Below are 12,908 nucleotides of genomic sequence, written 5' to 3' on the forward strand. Positions count from 1 at the left end.
CTGCGGCCGCAATTTTGGAGTATCCCATAATTCAGGTGTCACAAACGCCTATTGTTGTCGACCTCGTGGAGGGGAGAGGAGAGGGCGAGATTGGGAGGAATACCGCGGAAACTAACGTAATTGTACACAGGGGATGCGGTTGAATCGCGACTTATTTCTTCCGTAAGCGCATACAATGTTGTAACTTTGATACGGATATTTAAGGAAGCTAGAAAAGCGCATGAGATAAGGAGAAAGAGAAAGAGAGAGGGTCGGCAAAATTAAGTCGACTAAAAGTCCCCAGGCATCGCGATTGGCGGAATATTGTATCTCACGAAAGGGATCAGCTACGGCCGGTGCATACAAAGGGAGTATAATTAATCTACCGCGTTTCGCGTCGGCAAATCAGAATTTATCGCGCACCCATCTCGGCGCTAGCGAACCTTCGGCTTCTTCAGAGCCGTCCACCTAGTTACCAAATCGCCAAGGGCATCGGTAGAATCCGTGATCTCGCGAAGGTCGACGCGAGACTCCAAGAGGAATCATTTTGGATCTCCACCTCCCGCACCACTGACGATATTCTATGAATGCCAATGTAAAAAGAAGAAAAAAGCTATTTGCCCGCACGACAGGGATCAATTAGGAAAATGTAGAACGCCGCGTACTTGAATGGCTGACAGGCAGTTTGATACTTATCTTTTTTTTTTTACCTCACTCAGATATCTCGGAGCTTTGATCCACTGACTATGCTTCCGCGCTGTGTGGGGGAAATGATTCATCTGTCAGCTGAAGGTAAAAACGTTTCAAACGTACCGTGGAAAACGCGAAAGAGAAAAGGGAGAGAACAGAGGGTGCTGAACGTTCTCCGTATTACGTGAGATGAGCTCGGAAAGAATCTGATCACCGTGAAATGTAGATGCATTTGATATTCTGACAATCATCCCACCACATTTCTCTCAAATTGGTGAATGTGGAACGAATATTTCCTAATTGAATAATTTCTAATCTACAGACACGAAATTGTTACTTTGTTTATTTCCTTCGCGCCTTCGACAATATCTGTACGATGGGAACTGAGCTTACGGTTGCTCGAGAATACGAAGAGACTACATCGAAGTACCTTCTCCGCTTCGCGTAAATCTACGGAGATTCACGACATGCGAAAAGGAAGGACTAGGTGTTCGCCGTAGAAAGAGAGAGAGAGCAGTAGCCTGGTGCTGCAAGCGCTCGCTCGTGCAGGTGCATGTAGCTGATCGCAGGTACGGCACGGAGATATGAAAGCGAGAGTGACTTCGCTGTTACTCCATCCACGTGCCGCTGAACTTGACCCACTCTTTGTCCCGTGATACGATATGGCTCTCACATCTATAGCGCCGCGCACCTTCGCGTCTCGCCTTCTTCGTCGTCCTTCTCCCCGTTCTCCTTCTCCTCCTCCTCTTCCTTTCGTCGTGGCCCACCTTCGTGGCGGACCGTCTCGTTCGAATTACCTGCGCTCAGCAGGTACCACGAAATTCTCAGCTGTCGGATAAGCGGATCAGTTCGCCCTGGGACATAGACACGGAAGTCAAGTGTCTCGCCTTGTCCTGTCGTGTCGCGCGCTCACGGTTGTTGTCGCACCGAAAATGTCTCTCTCCGTGCGACGACTCCGCCTGAAATTAACGAAAGCTCAGCGACATCAGCGACAGTACATCTCAGCGAGGAATTTCTTATTAGGATTATAATCAAGTTACGACGCAGCCGTAATTTGTTCATGCGTGCGCGCGCGCCCGTAAATTATACGTAAATTATGTGTGTCATAGAGAGGACGCCTCATGTGTTTACAGCACGCGTATGAACATTACACTCTTATCATAATATTACTGTCCGAGGTACATGCGTTAAATAAAATAAAGAAAATATAGTGGTATTAATATAGTGGTATAAATATAATATATAATGGAAAATATAGTGGAAATTTAAGAGACAAAGAAGAACGGTCAGAAAGATCTTTTTTTAGAATACTAGAACGATGTAAACGCATGCCGTTTATCTAATAATATCCTGAAGTAACGCTTGAAATATTCTTGAAGATGTGAGGATTGCTTAGGCTAAAATATACTTTGGTGCTTAAGGATTGCTTGATCTATATAGTGATAGTTTTATTATATCATCCATAAATGTATACAAGAACTTGATTTTGAAACACACAGTAAAACATTTTTCGTCAGTCTTTATCTTATGGTACAATATACATTTTCAAATTTTATAAACTCACTTGTTACGTATTTCTTTTCATACTTTTTCATTCTTTTTGTCTCACGAGAGGAAACAAAGAGCACTGATAATCATCAAATCTGCATCTGCGCCAAAAGTTATCGTGATCCATGAGACGTCAGCTACTTTCATTAAGCGTAGTTATAGAACTATGTATTTAGGTTGATTACGACGAGAGCTATTTCCTTCATTATGTTGCGGGCGTGCGACAAGTTCGCGGAGGTCACGGTTAGGCGATTTTCGCTTTCGGCAGAATGGCATTGCCCGTTCACAGACACACCGGTGAGGTCGTAAACACACTAGTTGTCGCAAGATACTAGGAGCCACTGACATTGCGAGGCCAAGCAGACAAAAGCTTAATGCGGTGCTCTTGAGGTAGGCGAACCTTGACAGCCCACGACGCCGAAAACGATTATCGTGTATCTGTCCCTTGGCTTCGCCGTCCAAGTACACGTTCAAACACTTTTGTTGTTTCGCGCGTGTAATTGCATTGTGCGCGCGAATAAGTTTTGCAAATTGATTTTCCCTTTGGTCTCTCGCGCGTTGTTATCTCACTTTTTTTATATTTATTAATAATAACGAAACTAATAATAAAATTGTCTGTTGTTCTATGTGGTTTGACTTCTGCGATTTCGTTATCAATTTTGTTTTTCAGAGATATAATTTTTTTTACTTTGACTTTTATTAAATATATTAATATATAATATAGTTTTAGCAAAAAATTAGAAGTTTTATGTTTGGCGCCAAAAGAATAGAGTCGGGACACTGATGTCCCACTGGAGTTTTTAGGACGGCATATTTGTCCCAACGGTAATAACTAGACTGATAACTGATGTGTTCTGAATGGCAAAAAACTGTTTATTCGATTGAATAAGGTTATAGTGGGGACAACATGCACGCCTTTACCTTTCGCTTTTTTACCTTTTTTTTATTTTACTCCCTTTGTAATTTTTTCATTTTTCAAAGAAAAATCGTTTCTACTATAGATTCCGCACATTAGATTTTGCCCCTTTCATTTTTACGGATAAATCCAACGTTATTCTCGAACGCGTCGTTGAATTCTATTCTCGCGCGACCAGCATACAAACGAACAAGTGATTCAGCACATGTCCGTGTTTCAAAGTCAAGTAAAATACAGATGCGTTCGCGAAAATCCACCGCTTGATCGATGCGCGACTTCACCGTGAGACAGGCGAGCGTCTCACTCACGTCGTCAGATCGTCCGACACGGTTGCAGTCCTGTTTCGATGTAACAATGTTGTTTTCTTTAATATCTCCACTTAACCGTACGGAAAAGAAGTGGAGAGCGATCGGGATCTCCATAAACACGCTATATTTCGCGACAAACACGCGATTCTATTCGGCAAGTCAAACGATGCTTTCCGATCTCCGACCGTAACGGAAACCGCGCAAACCAACCGTGGTGCGGTTCCGAGACTTCTCGCGAAAATTAAATTGCAAAAGTCGAGAGTATGGAAGTTCAATAGACGGTATCAATAGGCTACATAGGTTGTCGCGAATCGGGTTATGACCGGGAGCAAGCAGAGCGGCGAGTGAAACTTGCTGGGCGCGCGACTATCGGCCAGGATAGCCAATCATGGCCCAATTCATGAAAAGGGAAATTAAATTTCGTTGAAGTGAGTTCACAGAATGGCATCGTAATGTCGGCTACGTGCGCAATGTACATACATACGAATCGGTGGCTTTTTTCGAGAGCTGACCCGATATTCCCGAAATCATACAGTTTCCCGAATGAAAGCGTGGCTGTGATATCGCCAATGAATCGAAATCGGCGGAACATCGACGCCCTTGCGCATTGCGCTCAAAAGTATTACCGGCGTAGAAGATTGCGGGTTCTCGTAGCAAACGACACACGCGTGTGTGCGAGTTGAAGACGCGTTCGCGGTGATTCTGATGAAGATCAGACGCGGCAGACCGAGCGGAGGAGAGAGTTACCGCGATCTGACTTATTAATTGAAACGTATTTATATATGAAACATGTTAGTTCAGTATAGTTCTGTTGAAATGATTGTTTTTTACAGAGAGAATGAAAAAATCGGGAGATTTTATGCCGAGTGAGATTATTTCCTGCAAAAATAATATTATTTGACAGTTTGTCAACGGAAAAAAAGAATAATTGTTATAAAAACAATGTTTTACACAAAAACATCAAGCACTGGTACTCCCAGACGGACGTAGATTGAACGTTTTAACTCATTTCGATTCTCTTTCAATTTTTTTAGATACGGGATTAAATTAAAAGGTGTCGAAAAAAATATACGGCACGTCCGCGTCATATTAAAACGCACATGAACACCTAAAAAGTGTCGATTTCCATTCTAAATCTAAAGAATATTTCAACGCAATTCATAATTCTTTCATGCTCGTCGTAAAATACGGGGTTTTGGTCTCTGCAATACGAGGCGCTGCATGCATGATATAATTCAGAAGAGAATATACATATGCGTGCTCTATAAATAGCCGGCAGAATTTGGTAAAAAATTATTTGCCTCTGTGCTGCTTTGAACTGTGTCAACGAGCAACTGGTTTGACGGAAATTGAGATCGATATCGGGCGCTTGTGTGAATCGATTGCACGGCAGTCAGCTCATTGCGTGCCGGAAATAAGGACCTGTAAATAGCGAGATCCGAAATTTTATCCGCGCACACAAATACACACACACACATACATAGATATATACACACTCTCGTCGCTGCGATTTCAAATCTGAAAATTCTCCCGGTCAGCTTCCTATAATAAATCGCGTAATCCGATCACGGTTGTTTACGGAGTGCCATCCCAGACGACGCATCGGTTTACTGGCGTCCGGTATACGCGCGCTAAAGCAACCGCGCGATAATTAATATGTTTCAGAAGTTTAACGTCATTAGGGCAGTCGCGCAGCGTCCTGGCATAATCGATACATAGGTGCAGAATTAATCGCGTTGTCGCACGCGCGGTCGCCCGCTCGTCGTTGCGATACGATGCTACGCGCACCGTCTGTAAATATAAAACTAATAAGGGGATAATTACAAGCCTCCATTAACTTCGATAAAGTATTTAAGAGAGCGTTAATGGAACTCACCGGTGGCGGCATGCCGCCGCGCCGACGAAATAATAAGTCGCCGGCCGGTATCGGCAATAATGCCCGGGCGAAAATTCGTTTTAATAATTAATAAACGACGTTCGCGGAGAACGGTTCATTGAGCGTGTTCAGTCGCATTTGTACACGCAAAAAGCTTTTGATTAAACGGCTATATATCTGGCCCGCGTCTGTTCACTCGCTCGCGTTACTCCCGCGCGCTCGCGAATGCACCCGTTGCATATATCAGCGCGATCTATCCATTGATTTCGCTCGCGTTTGTTCGAAAGCGTCGCTGCAGCATTCAGCCGACCGAGGGGGGAACATTTCGCATGTGCCTGCTGTTGGGACGTGCGCTTTTTCGGAAGAATTTTTATGAAAATCCACCAGAGACGAACGAATACCGAGTGCTCCCGGGAAAGCTCAGTGCTTCACCCGCATGGAAAATTTCTTGGAATCTAATTGGGATCCAGAATGATTTTTCATAAAAATATATGGACTCTAATTGGGAAATCTGGGAAGATTTTTTTTGAGAACGCGTTTCGAACACGCAATTCCAAGTAGAAATCTAAATATATTCCATTTACTTTCTCCAATCTTTCGCTAAGGATCTCTTCTGTTTTCGTTTTACATTAAAATTAAACAAAACATTTGAAATACTTCCAGCACATGCATTTAAGATTCCTGGCCCCTCGCATTGTTTATCTCTTTTTGATGACGTTAGAAGCGAGAAAATACATGCTAAAAATTCTTGCGAAATACATTGAAATAAAAATATATATCCATAAAGTAACATTTGTAATTGATTAAACAAATTTGTAAGATATTCCGTGCACTCTCCTTTTGCTTTAACAATCAATAATTTATTGTAAATTAATCTGAATAGAAATAGACGAAGAAATAGATTAAGAAGATGAATTATATGTCACGTTAATTTACGACAAATTATTAATTGTTAGAACAAAAGGGGAGTGCACGTAATATCTTACAAATTTGTTTAATCGATTGCAAGTGTTACTTTATGGATATATATTTTTATTTGAATATATTTCGCAAGAATTTTTAGCATGCATTTTCTCGCTTCTGACGTCGTAAAAAAGAGATAGACAATGCGGGAGGCCAGAAGCCTTAAGTATAAAAGTTTAGAAAGTATGAATATTTAAAGTAAGTATATTTCAAATTTTTGAATTCTTTATTTTCAATTTTTATTATACTGAATGTAATAATATGTCGTATGGTACATAAATGGAATTCTCTACTCAATTCCACAAAAGTGCACTAATATTATTCGCTATGAGAAAGAAGTGCGAGTTATCACGTTATTACCGTTTCGATTCTAGAAAGAAAATATATGTTTAAGATAAAAGTGAGATTTGTAATTAATTATATTATAGTAGGATATATATTATAGTAATAATCAATTTTTAGACAAATTTGGATATTCTGCTCAGAATCTATATTATACCTAGGAAAACCTTGAAAAAAATTTTGTACAGCTACTCGTTATCGTAGTGACATAATTCTACTTTTTGACATCGCGATGAATTACAAATGAAAGTTAATGATAACACCGATCCGCGGTGTAGCTACAATATTTCTCTGCGGATAAATACTAGTTTGTAGAAAATTATATTTATATTTATTGTAGTTGCAAATGAAAACAACTGTTCTATCGTAGCGTGGGTAGCGAGGTCGCAAGTGCTCAATACTCGATCACAAATGTGTTACACGCACGCGCGAAAACGCGAAGCAGTGCGCACTTGTGTGTGTCTCGTTGTGAATTTTGTTGAACGTAGTCTCTCGATTAAGCTGCGCATGTCGTGGCGTGTATAGGACAAATTATATCGCCATTCTTCCGAATTTACGATCTTTCCCATATAGTTTTTATTCCGGCAATTTGGCTCGCGCGCAATAACTTACGGTAGCGATGGCTCGTGTAATATTTGTACACACGGGTCGGCCAGTCGCGTGTATTTTTCCTTATCAAGAAATTTGCACAATCGCGATCCTCCCGAAACACTTCCGAATATTTTCACGATTCTTCTTTTTTTTTACAAGATTCGACGCGATAGAGTTATTTTGATAACTGGATTTTTAATTAAAATTTTTTCAAAGTAAATATCCTCCTCAGGATTAACCCAGATGAGAGTTTTTCGCGATTCTCCATTTTCCTCGCCGAAGCTGCGTCTCTCGCGAAATTTTCATTCCCTTAATTCACAGCGCCGTTCCGAGCGCGAAATCTTGGGCGCGCCGTGCGAGCGAGCGCAATGCATCGCGCGCAAGTATCGATGCGGAGATATAATAGCGCGACATTGGCACGGCCGCCGGCGCGATTGCAACTTCAATGTCGCGAAGATAAGCCGCCGGTTTGACATCGACCTAGTCCCCCTGGCCTGGAAAGACGATCGCGTAATCGGCGCCGCGCGACTCGCCTCGCTTATCTGTGCGACAAACGCGGGGATGACAATTCGCTGAGAGAAGCGGCGAGGAATTCGACCGCGAAACGAAGATTCGCATGTGTCATAGCGATATGTGTGTCAGTTTACCACGAGGAGGAGCAAGCTTGTCATTAGACCGAATCAGCCGCGGCCGTACTCGCGTGTTCAAACTAGACTCGATCGCGGTTTCCCGTGCAGATTCGACCGATAAAGGCATTTCCGACTACCTTACTGATTACTTTCGTCGGAAGGGAGTGGAAGCCCCGATCGCAAATATTCGCTCGCCGCATGAGCGCAAATAATCAGCTCTAATATCGACAATATTGACCGCGGTCCAACCGCGTTCAAGAATCGCGTGTAGCGCAAACAACGGTATCCATACATTAAGCAAATTAATATCGAATATGATTATGACGCAGCGGATCATGCTTCGCGACCGAAAATATTTGCACGCCGAATTAATTGGCCGGGCGAGGCCGCTCTCGCCCGCGGTAACTGCCGTCCGCATTATCGTGTGGCTCCCTGAAATCGCGAAATTGCAGCCCCGCTCGGCCGGTGTTCTCTCGCTCGCGCGGCTCTCCGCTTACAGAAGTATGAGCGAGATTACACGGAAAGGTACTTCGGGAGTGTTTCAAGTGCAAACGAAACTCGCGAAAAAACGCGCGCGGAAAGGCCAGGGAGAAGGCGAGCCCCGCGGAGCACTCGTATCCAGGCCAACGCGCAAGGAACACAGTGTGCGGAATGGATTATGCCTCCGCAAAGTCAAATAAGCTTATACCGCGCCGAATGGGTGCAGCTACAACGCCCGAGGAGCTTTATTCCGAGGGGAGGCTTTCCGCCGCGCCGTGCGCTCGCATCTTTACCGGATGCGCGCCCCCAAGCGTCCTTTATTCTCACGCACGTGCGCGTGCATGTACCGGCGACTTGAATCACGGACGAATAGATTAAAGAAACGTGTCGGGATTGCCATGCGCACGCCTTCACGTTCTCTCACCTCTCGGGTGGAGTCGAAATGCATTGACTGCACAAACGCATACTTCGATATTGAGCAATGTGCGCGATTTACGATTGAAATGCGATTCTAATCCGAGTTGCAGGTAATCTCGTAGTCGACGGCGACTACGCAAGTCGAAATTCTGGCTCCACATTAATCCTGCGGATTTCGTCGAAGAAACAATGGGGTATCTTAAGATGCAATATTATACACGATGTTGTTATACCTTGATGCCCTAAAACCTTGATTAATGCCATTTTGTTGACATTTGAAAACTTCGAGAGTCTTATGTATGGGTGAGACACGCGTTGCTGTCATAACTTTTCTAATTTCTTCCACCATTGGAATTGCTTACTCTTTCATTGAAAATTCTTGCCTGGATACTTGACGCGTCTTTAGCCTCGCACATATTGAACGTAGGATAGGATAGACTCTTCCAAATAGATAGATAGAAAGGGAGAGAGGGAAGGGAGAAACAGAACATAGACGACAAAAGCGAGTTGAGCTTAACGATAGCGCACACGCTGCTCTACTGGCGTGCAGTTTCAGCTACGGGAGAAGCAAAGCGTAACACAGATTCGTTCAAGTGAGAAGGAATGTGCGAAGAGCAATTATTGTGAATGGCAATTGGCGAGAGTTTCGCATATGGGCGAGATACGCGTATGCTGCTATAATTTTTCTAACTTTCACTACTCTTTTCTGACTATTTCGTTGAAAACCTCAGTCTCCACGTTTCTCTGCGTGACGGATTGACGGAAGGATAAATACGTACAGAGAGAAGAAGAGAGAGGGAGAGAGAGAAGGTAGATGAGTTGATTGTGCAAAGAATAGAAACATGGACAAAAAGAGCGGACTAGAACAAGCGGCAGAGTAGAAGATCGCTCTACTGGTACAAAGTTTAAACAGTAAAGAAGGGTAACAGTTTAAGTTGGGAGAAGAGTTTGAAGAGAGGAAGCGAGAAGGATTTTTTTAAATAATTAGTTAATTGAAACCGTTTAACAGCCAAGAAATTCGCACAACTATATGCGTGTTTTGAAGTTTTCCGGCCGAGCAAAGTGATTATCGCGAATGATAGTAAGCGAATGTTGGTTTTATGCATTCGATGCATCCGGATGTTTTCCAATATTTTCCTCGCGAAATGAAAAGGCTTTGATCGCGTCGTACGTCTTTAGATGTGATTTTTCTTGAAAATATTGAAGTGAACATCGTATCTCTAATGTTTATCGTCGAATCGCTGCTGTTTTGAGTAGCTTGCAATCTCTAAAGAATAAATAAGTAGATAAATAAATATAAATGTAAATAAATAAATAAATAAATAAATATAAATGTGAATATAAATATAAATAAATATAAATGTAAATAAATAAATGTAAACAAATATAAAAAATAATTAAATAAATAAATTAAAATTTTATTAGAAAGAAAACATTTTAAAATAACCGAAAATATTAAATAATTCCGGAACAAATGATTCTTTGAACATTTTTAATTTTCCGTGTGTTACGTGGAGTTTATTAGATCCAGGCGGTAGAAAAATCATAAAATTTTAAATATTTTTTTTATTCATTATATAGCTGAAACAGAGATATTACGCTTCAAGTTGTCGAATACAATTCACTTTCCGGACTTTTATAATTCTATGTAACGCAATATAGTACTTCTTGCCACATAACACACGGAAGATCTTCGAGCTTCTTCAACATGGAGATAACGGCAATAAACAACCACCTGCAGCATCATAAGGTAAGCCGATATATCTTAAGATTCTTCATTGACTTTTCAAGTTCGACCAAGTTTTCAGGATCAATGTAGAGTCCAAATTTCGACTCTGGTATCCATCGTCGCCGGAAGTGGGTTAATTTCTCGTCGATATTCTGCGATATCGACAATTTAGAATCTGCGGTCAATGAAAACCGATATTACCGCTCTTTTGTCGGCCGTCCGATAAGTATTACGTTGGTGCAAAAGGTTTGCAATTTGTCGTGTTTGTCGAATGAAACAGAAAAACATTATCCAATGTCGTAGGATTAATAATTTTTACAAATGCAATAAACAACATCGACTCGGTTTTTTAAAAACCTAACGAGAATCATTTATTTTTCTTTTGTTGATATCTAATCTCTTTACGAGAATTTAATTAATCAAGAAATGTGACAAATCTCTTGCACCATTCTAATAATTGCGCGATTCGTCTAAATTTAAGTAAAAGTGACAGAGAAATAGATATGTTTAATCCAACAAGGAAGCCATCAATGTTCGCAACATCGTACTTTCTTTCGCGTTTTATCTACAGATGAAAATCAACATGCGATAGCCAATTCACACAATGTGAATGAGATATACAATCGTGTCGGGCCTCGATAACGTGGATGTTGCGTTGTGCATTTCCACTTTTCACGGAATTCGCGCGCGTGCGAGCGCGTTCGCACACGCTCGCTAATTATACGTGCTAGCGAATGCAAAATACAATTTGCCAGCAACGCGGAGACGAGCAGTTCCCAACGCGGTGACAAGTCGAGTTACGCGCGCGCTCGTTCGATACGAGTCGCGCGCGTTCACGTTTCTCGATTTCCATCGAGCGCCGCCACGCCGACGCGCGGAGTTTCCCCTTTGTGCGTTCGCGCTTTGTTCGCTCGTCGAGGTATCGTCCAAGTATCCCGCGCGAGAGCAGTACGGTATCGCCGTGACGACGGCTCCTACAAAAGCAGTCGCGAAACTTGGCGAGCGCGGATAACTTTAACGAGAGACAAATAAATAAATCATGCGAGCCGGTCGGCAGGCCGGCCAGGCAGTCGGTCGGTCGGGCCCCATTGCTTTTTGAGGGGCACTCCAATGCGGCCTTGCTGCTATCGAGATTTATGTTCCCCTCTTTTATCTGCTCACTCTTGAGACGGTACAGTATCACACCCTACTGTACGTACAACCCATAGATCATAAATCCGCGGACATCAACTCGGTCGGACGGTCGATCGAGACTCAACCGCGCGCCCCTTATCATCGCGAAGATACGTAAGCTTATCTCGCGAAATTATGACGAGGGGAGGGTCTGCGGAATATTGCTTCCGATTAGAATATCATCGGAAACGGGCGCTAGAGACAGGCTTACTTCCAACTTATTCTCGAGTTCGTCGAATGGAACGGGGTATCGATGATAAATGAGACGTGGGTGGAAACCGTACGAATCCGCGATTCGGTATCTCCGGTTGGGGCTCCGACTACTACGTATAAATTTCTTCCGTCGATCGTACTTTCTCTCCCTTTCTCTTTCGCTTACTTGTAATTGCTTGTTTTCGTCATAGTTGTCTGATTAGAAGTTGCAACACTTTTTCTCTGTAAGTTTCCTAATGCGTCTCGTATCCAATAGGAGGATATTTTTCTTAGTAATTGTCAGAAGGTATGTTTTTGTATTAAAAATATATCGAGAGAAAGTTTTACATCCTTAAGTCAACAAGGCTTTTTCTGGAATAATAATCACAAGATTGGGTCGGATTCGATCCAGTTTTTCTGAGGTTTTTTCAACTACATGCTTGGAATTTTCTCTCAGAATCATGTACCATATAAATAAAGGAATATAGATTTACATTTTAATAAGAATATATGAAAAAGGTTTCATTATATCTCAGCTTTTTTGGCGCTGAGATCAACCTGCGAGCACGCAGTCTAACAAGAATAGCGCTCTGGGTCGGATCCGAACTTACTCTTGTTGTTTAAAATAAAACTACCAGTGTCTGAACACTAATAACACTGGTACCTAACTCCGGACATTCTGATTGTTTTAGTTCTAAAATACGGAGATTTAAATTTCCAACATAAAATACATGTATATATATTCTATATTGAAAGTTTAAATAATCATATTTAAAGACCAAAACAACAAGAATGCACAGAGTTACGCACTAGTGTGATTAGTAACTAGGCACTAGTTACTGAAAGGGTTAATTAACCGACTGTGCCAGGAAATATTGCAAAAGAAAGCCCCGTATGAAAAGTTTCGACATGGTGTTAGAAAAGCTCATGACTAATCATAAAGGAACTACTGACTGCTGGATTGGTTAAGAGACAATTGTAAACGCAGACGCAGTCGCCAATCGCTAGTATGACGACGAGTGTTGGACGAGCGCTCGCGATCGAACGCTGAAGTGCTTGCGACCGGCACTTTTTA

This window comes from Odontomachus brunneus, unplaced genomic scaffold (assembly GCF_010583005.1).
Source record: "Odontomachus brunneus isolate Ranch 3 - 2012 unplaced genomic scaffold, Obru_v1 Obru_scaffold_162, whole genome shotgun sequence".
NCBI lineage: Eukaryota > Metazoa > Arthropoda > Insecta > Hymenoptera > Formicidae > Odontomachus > Odontomachus brunneus.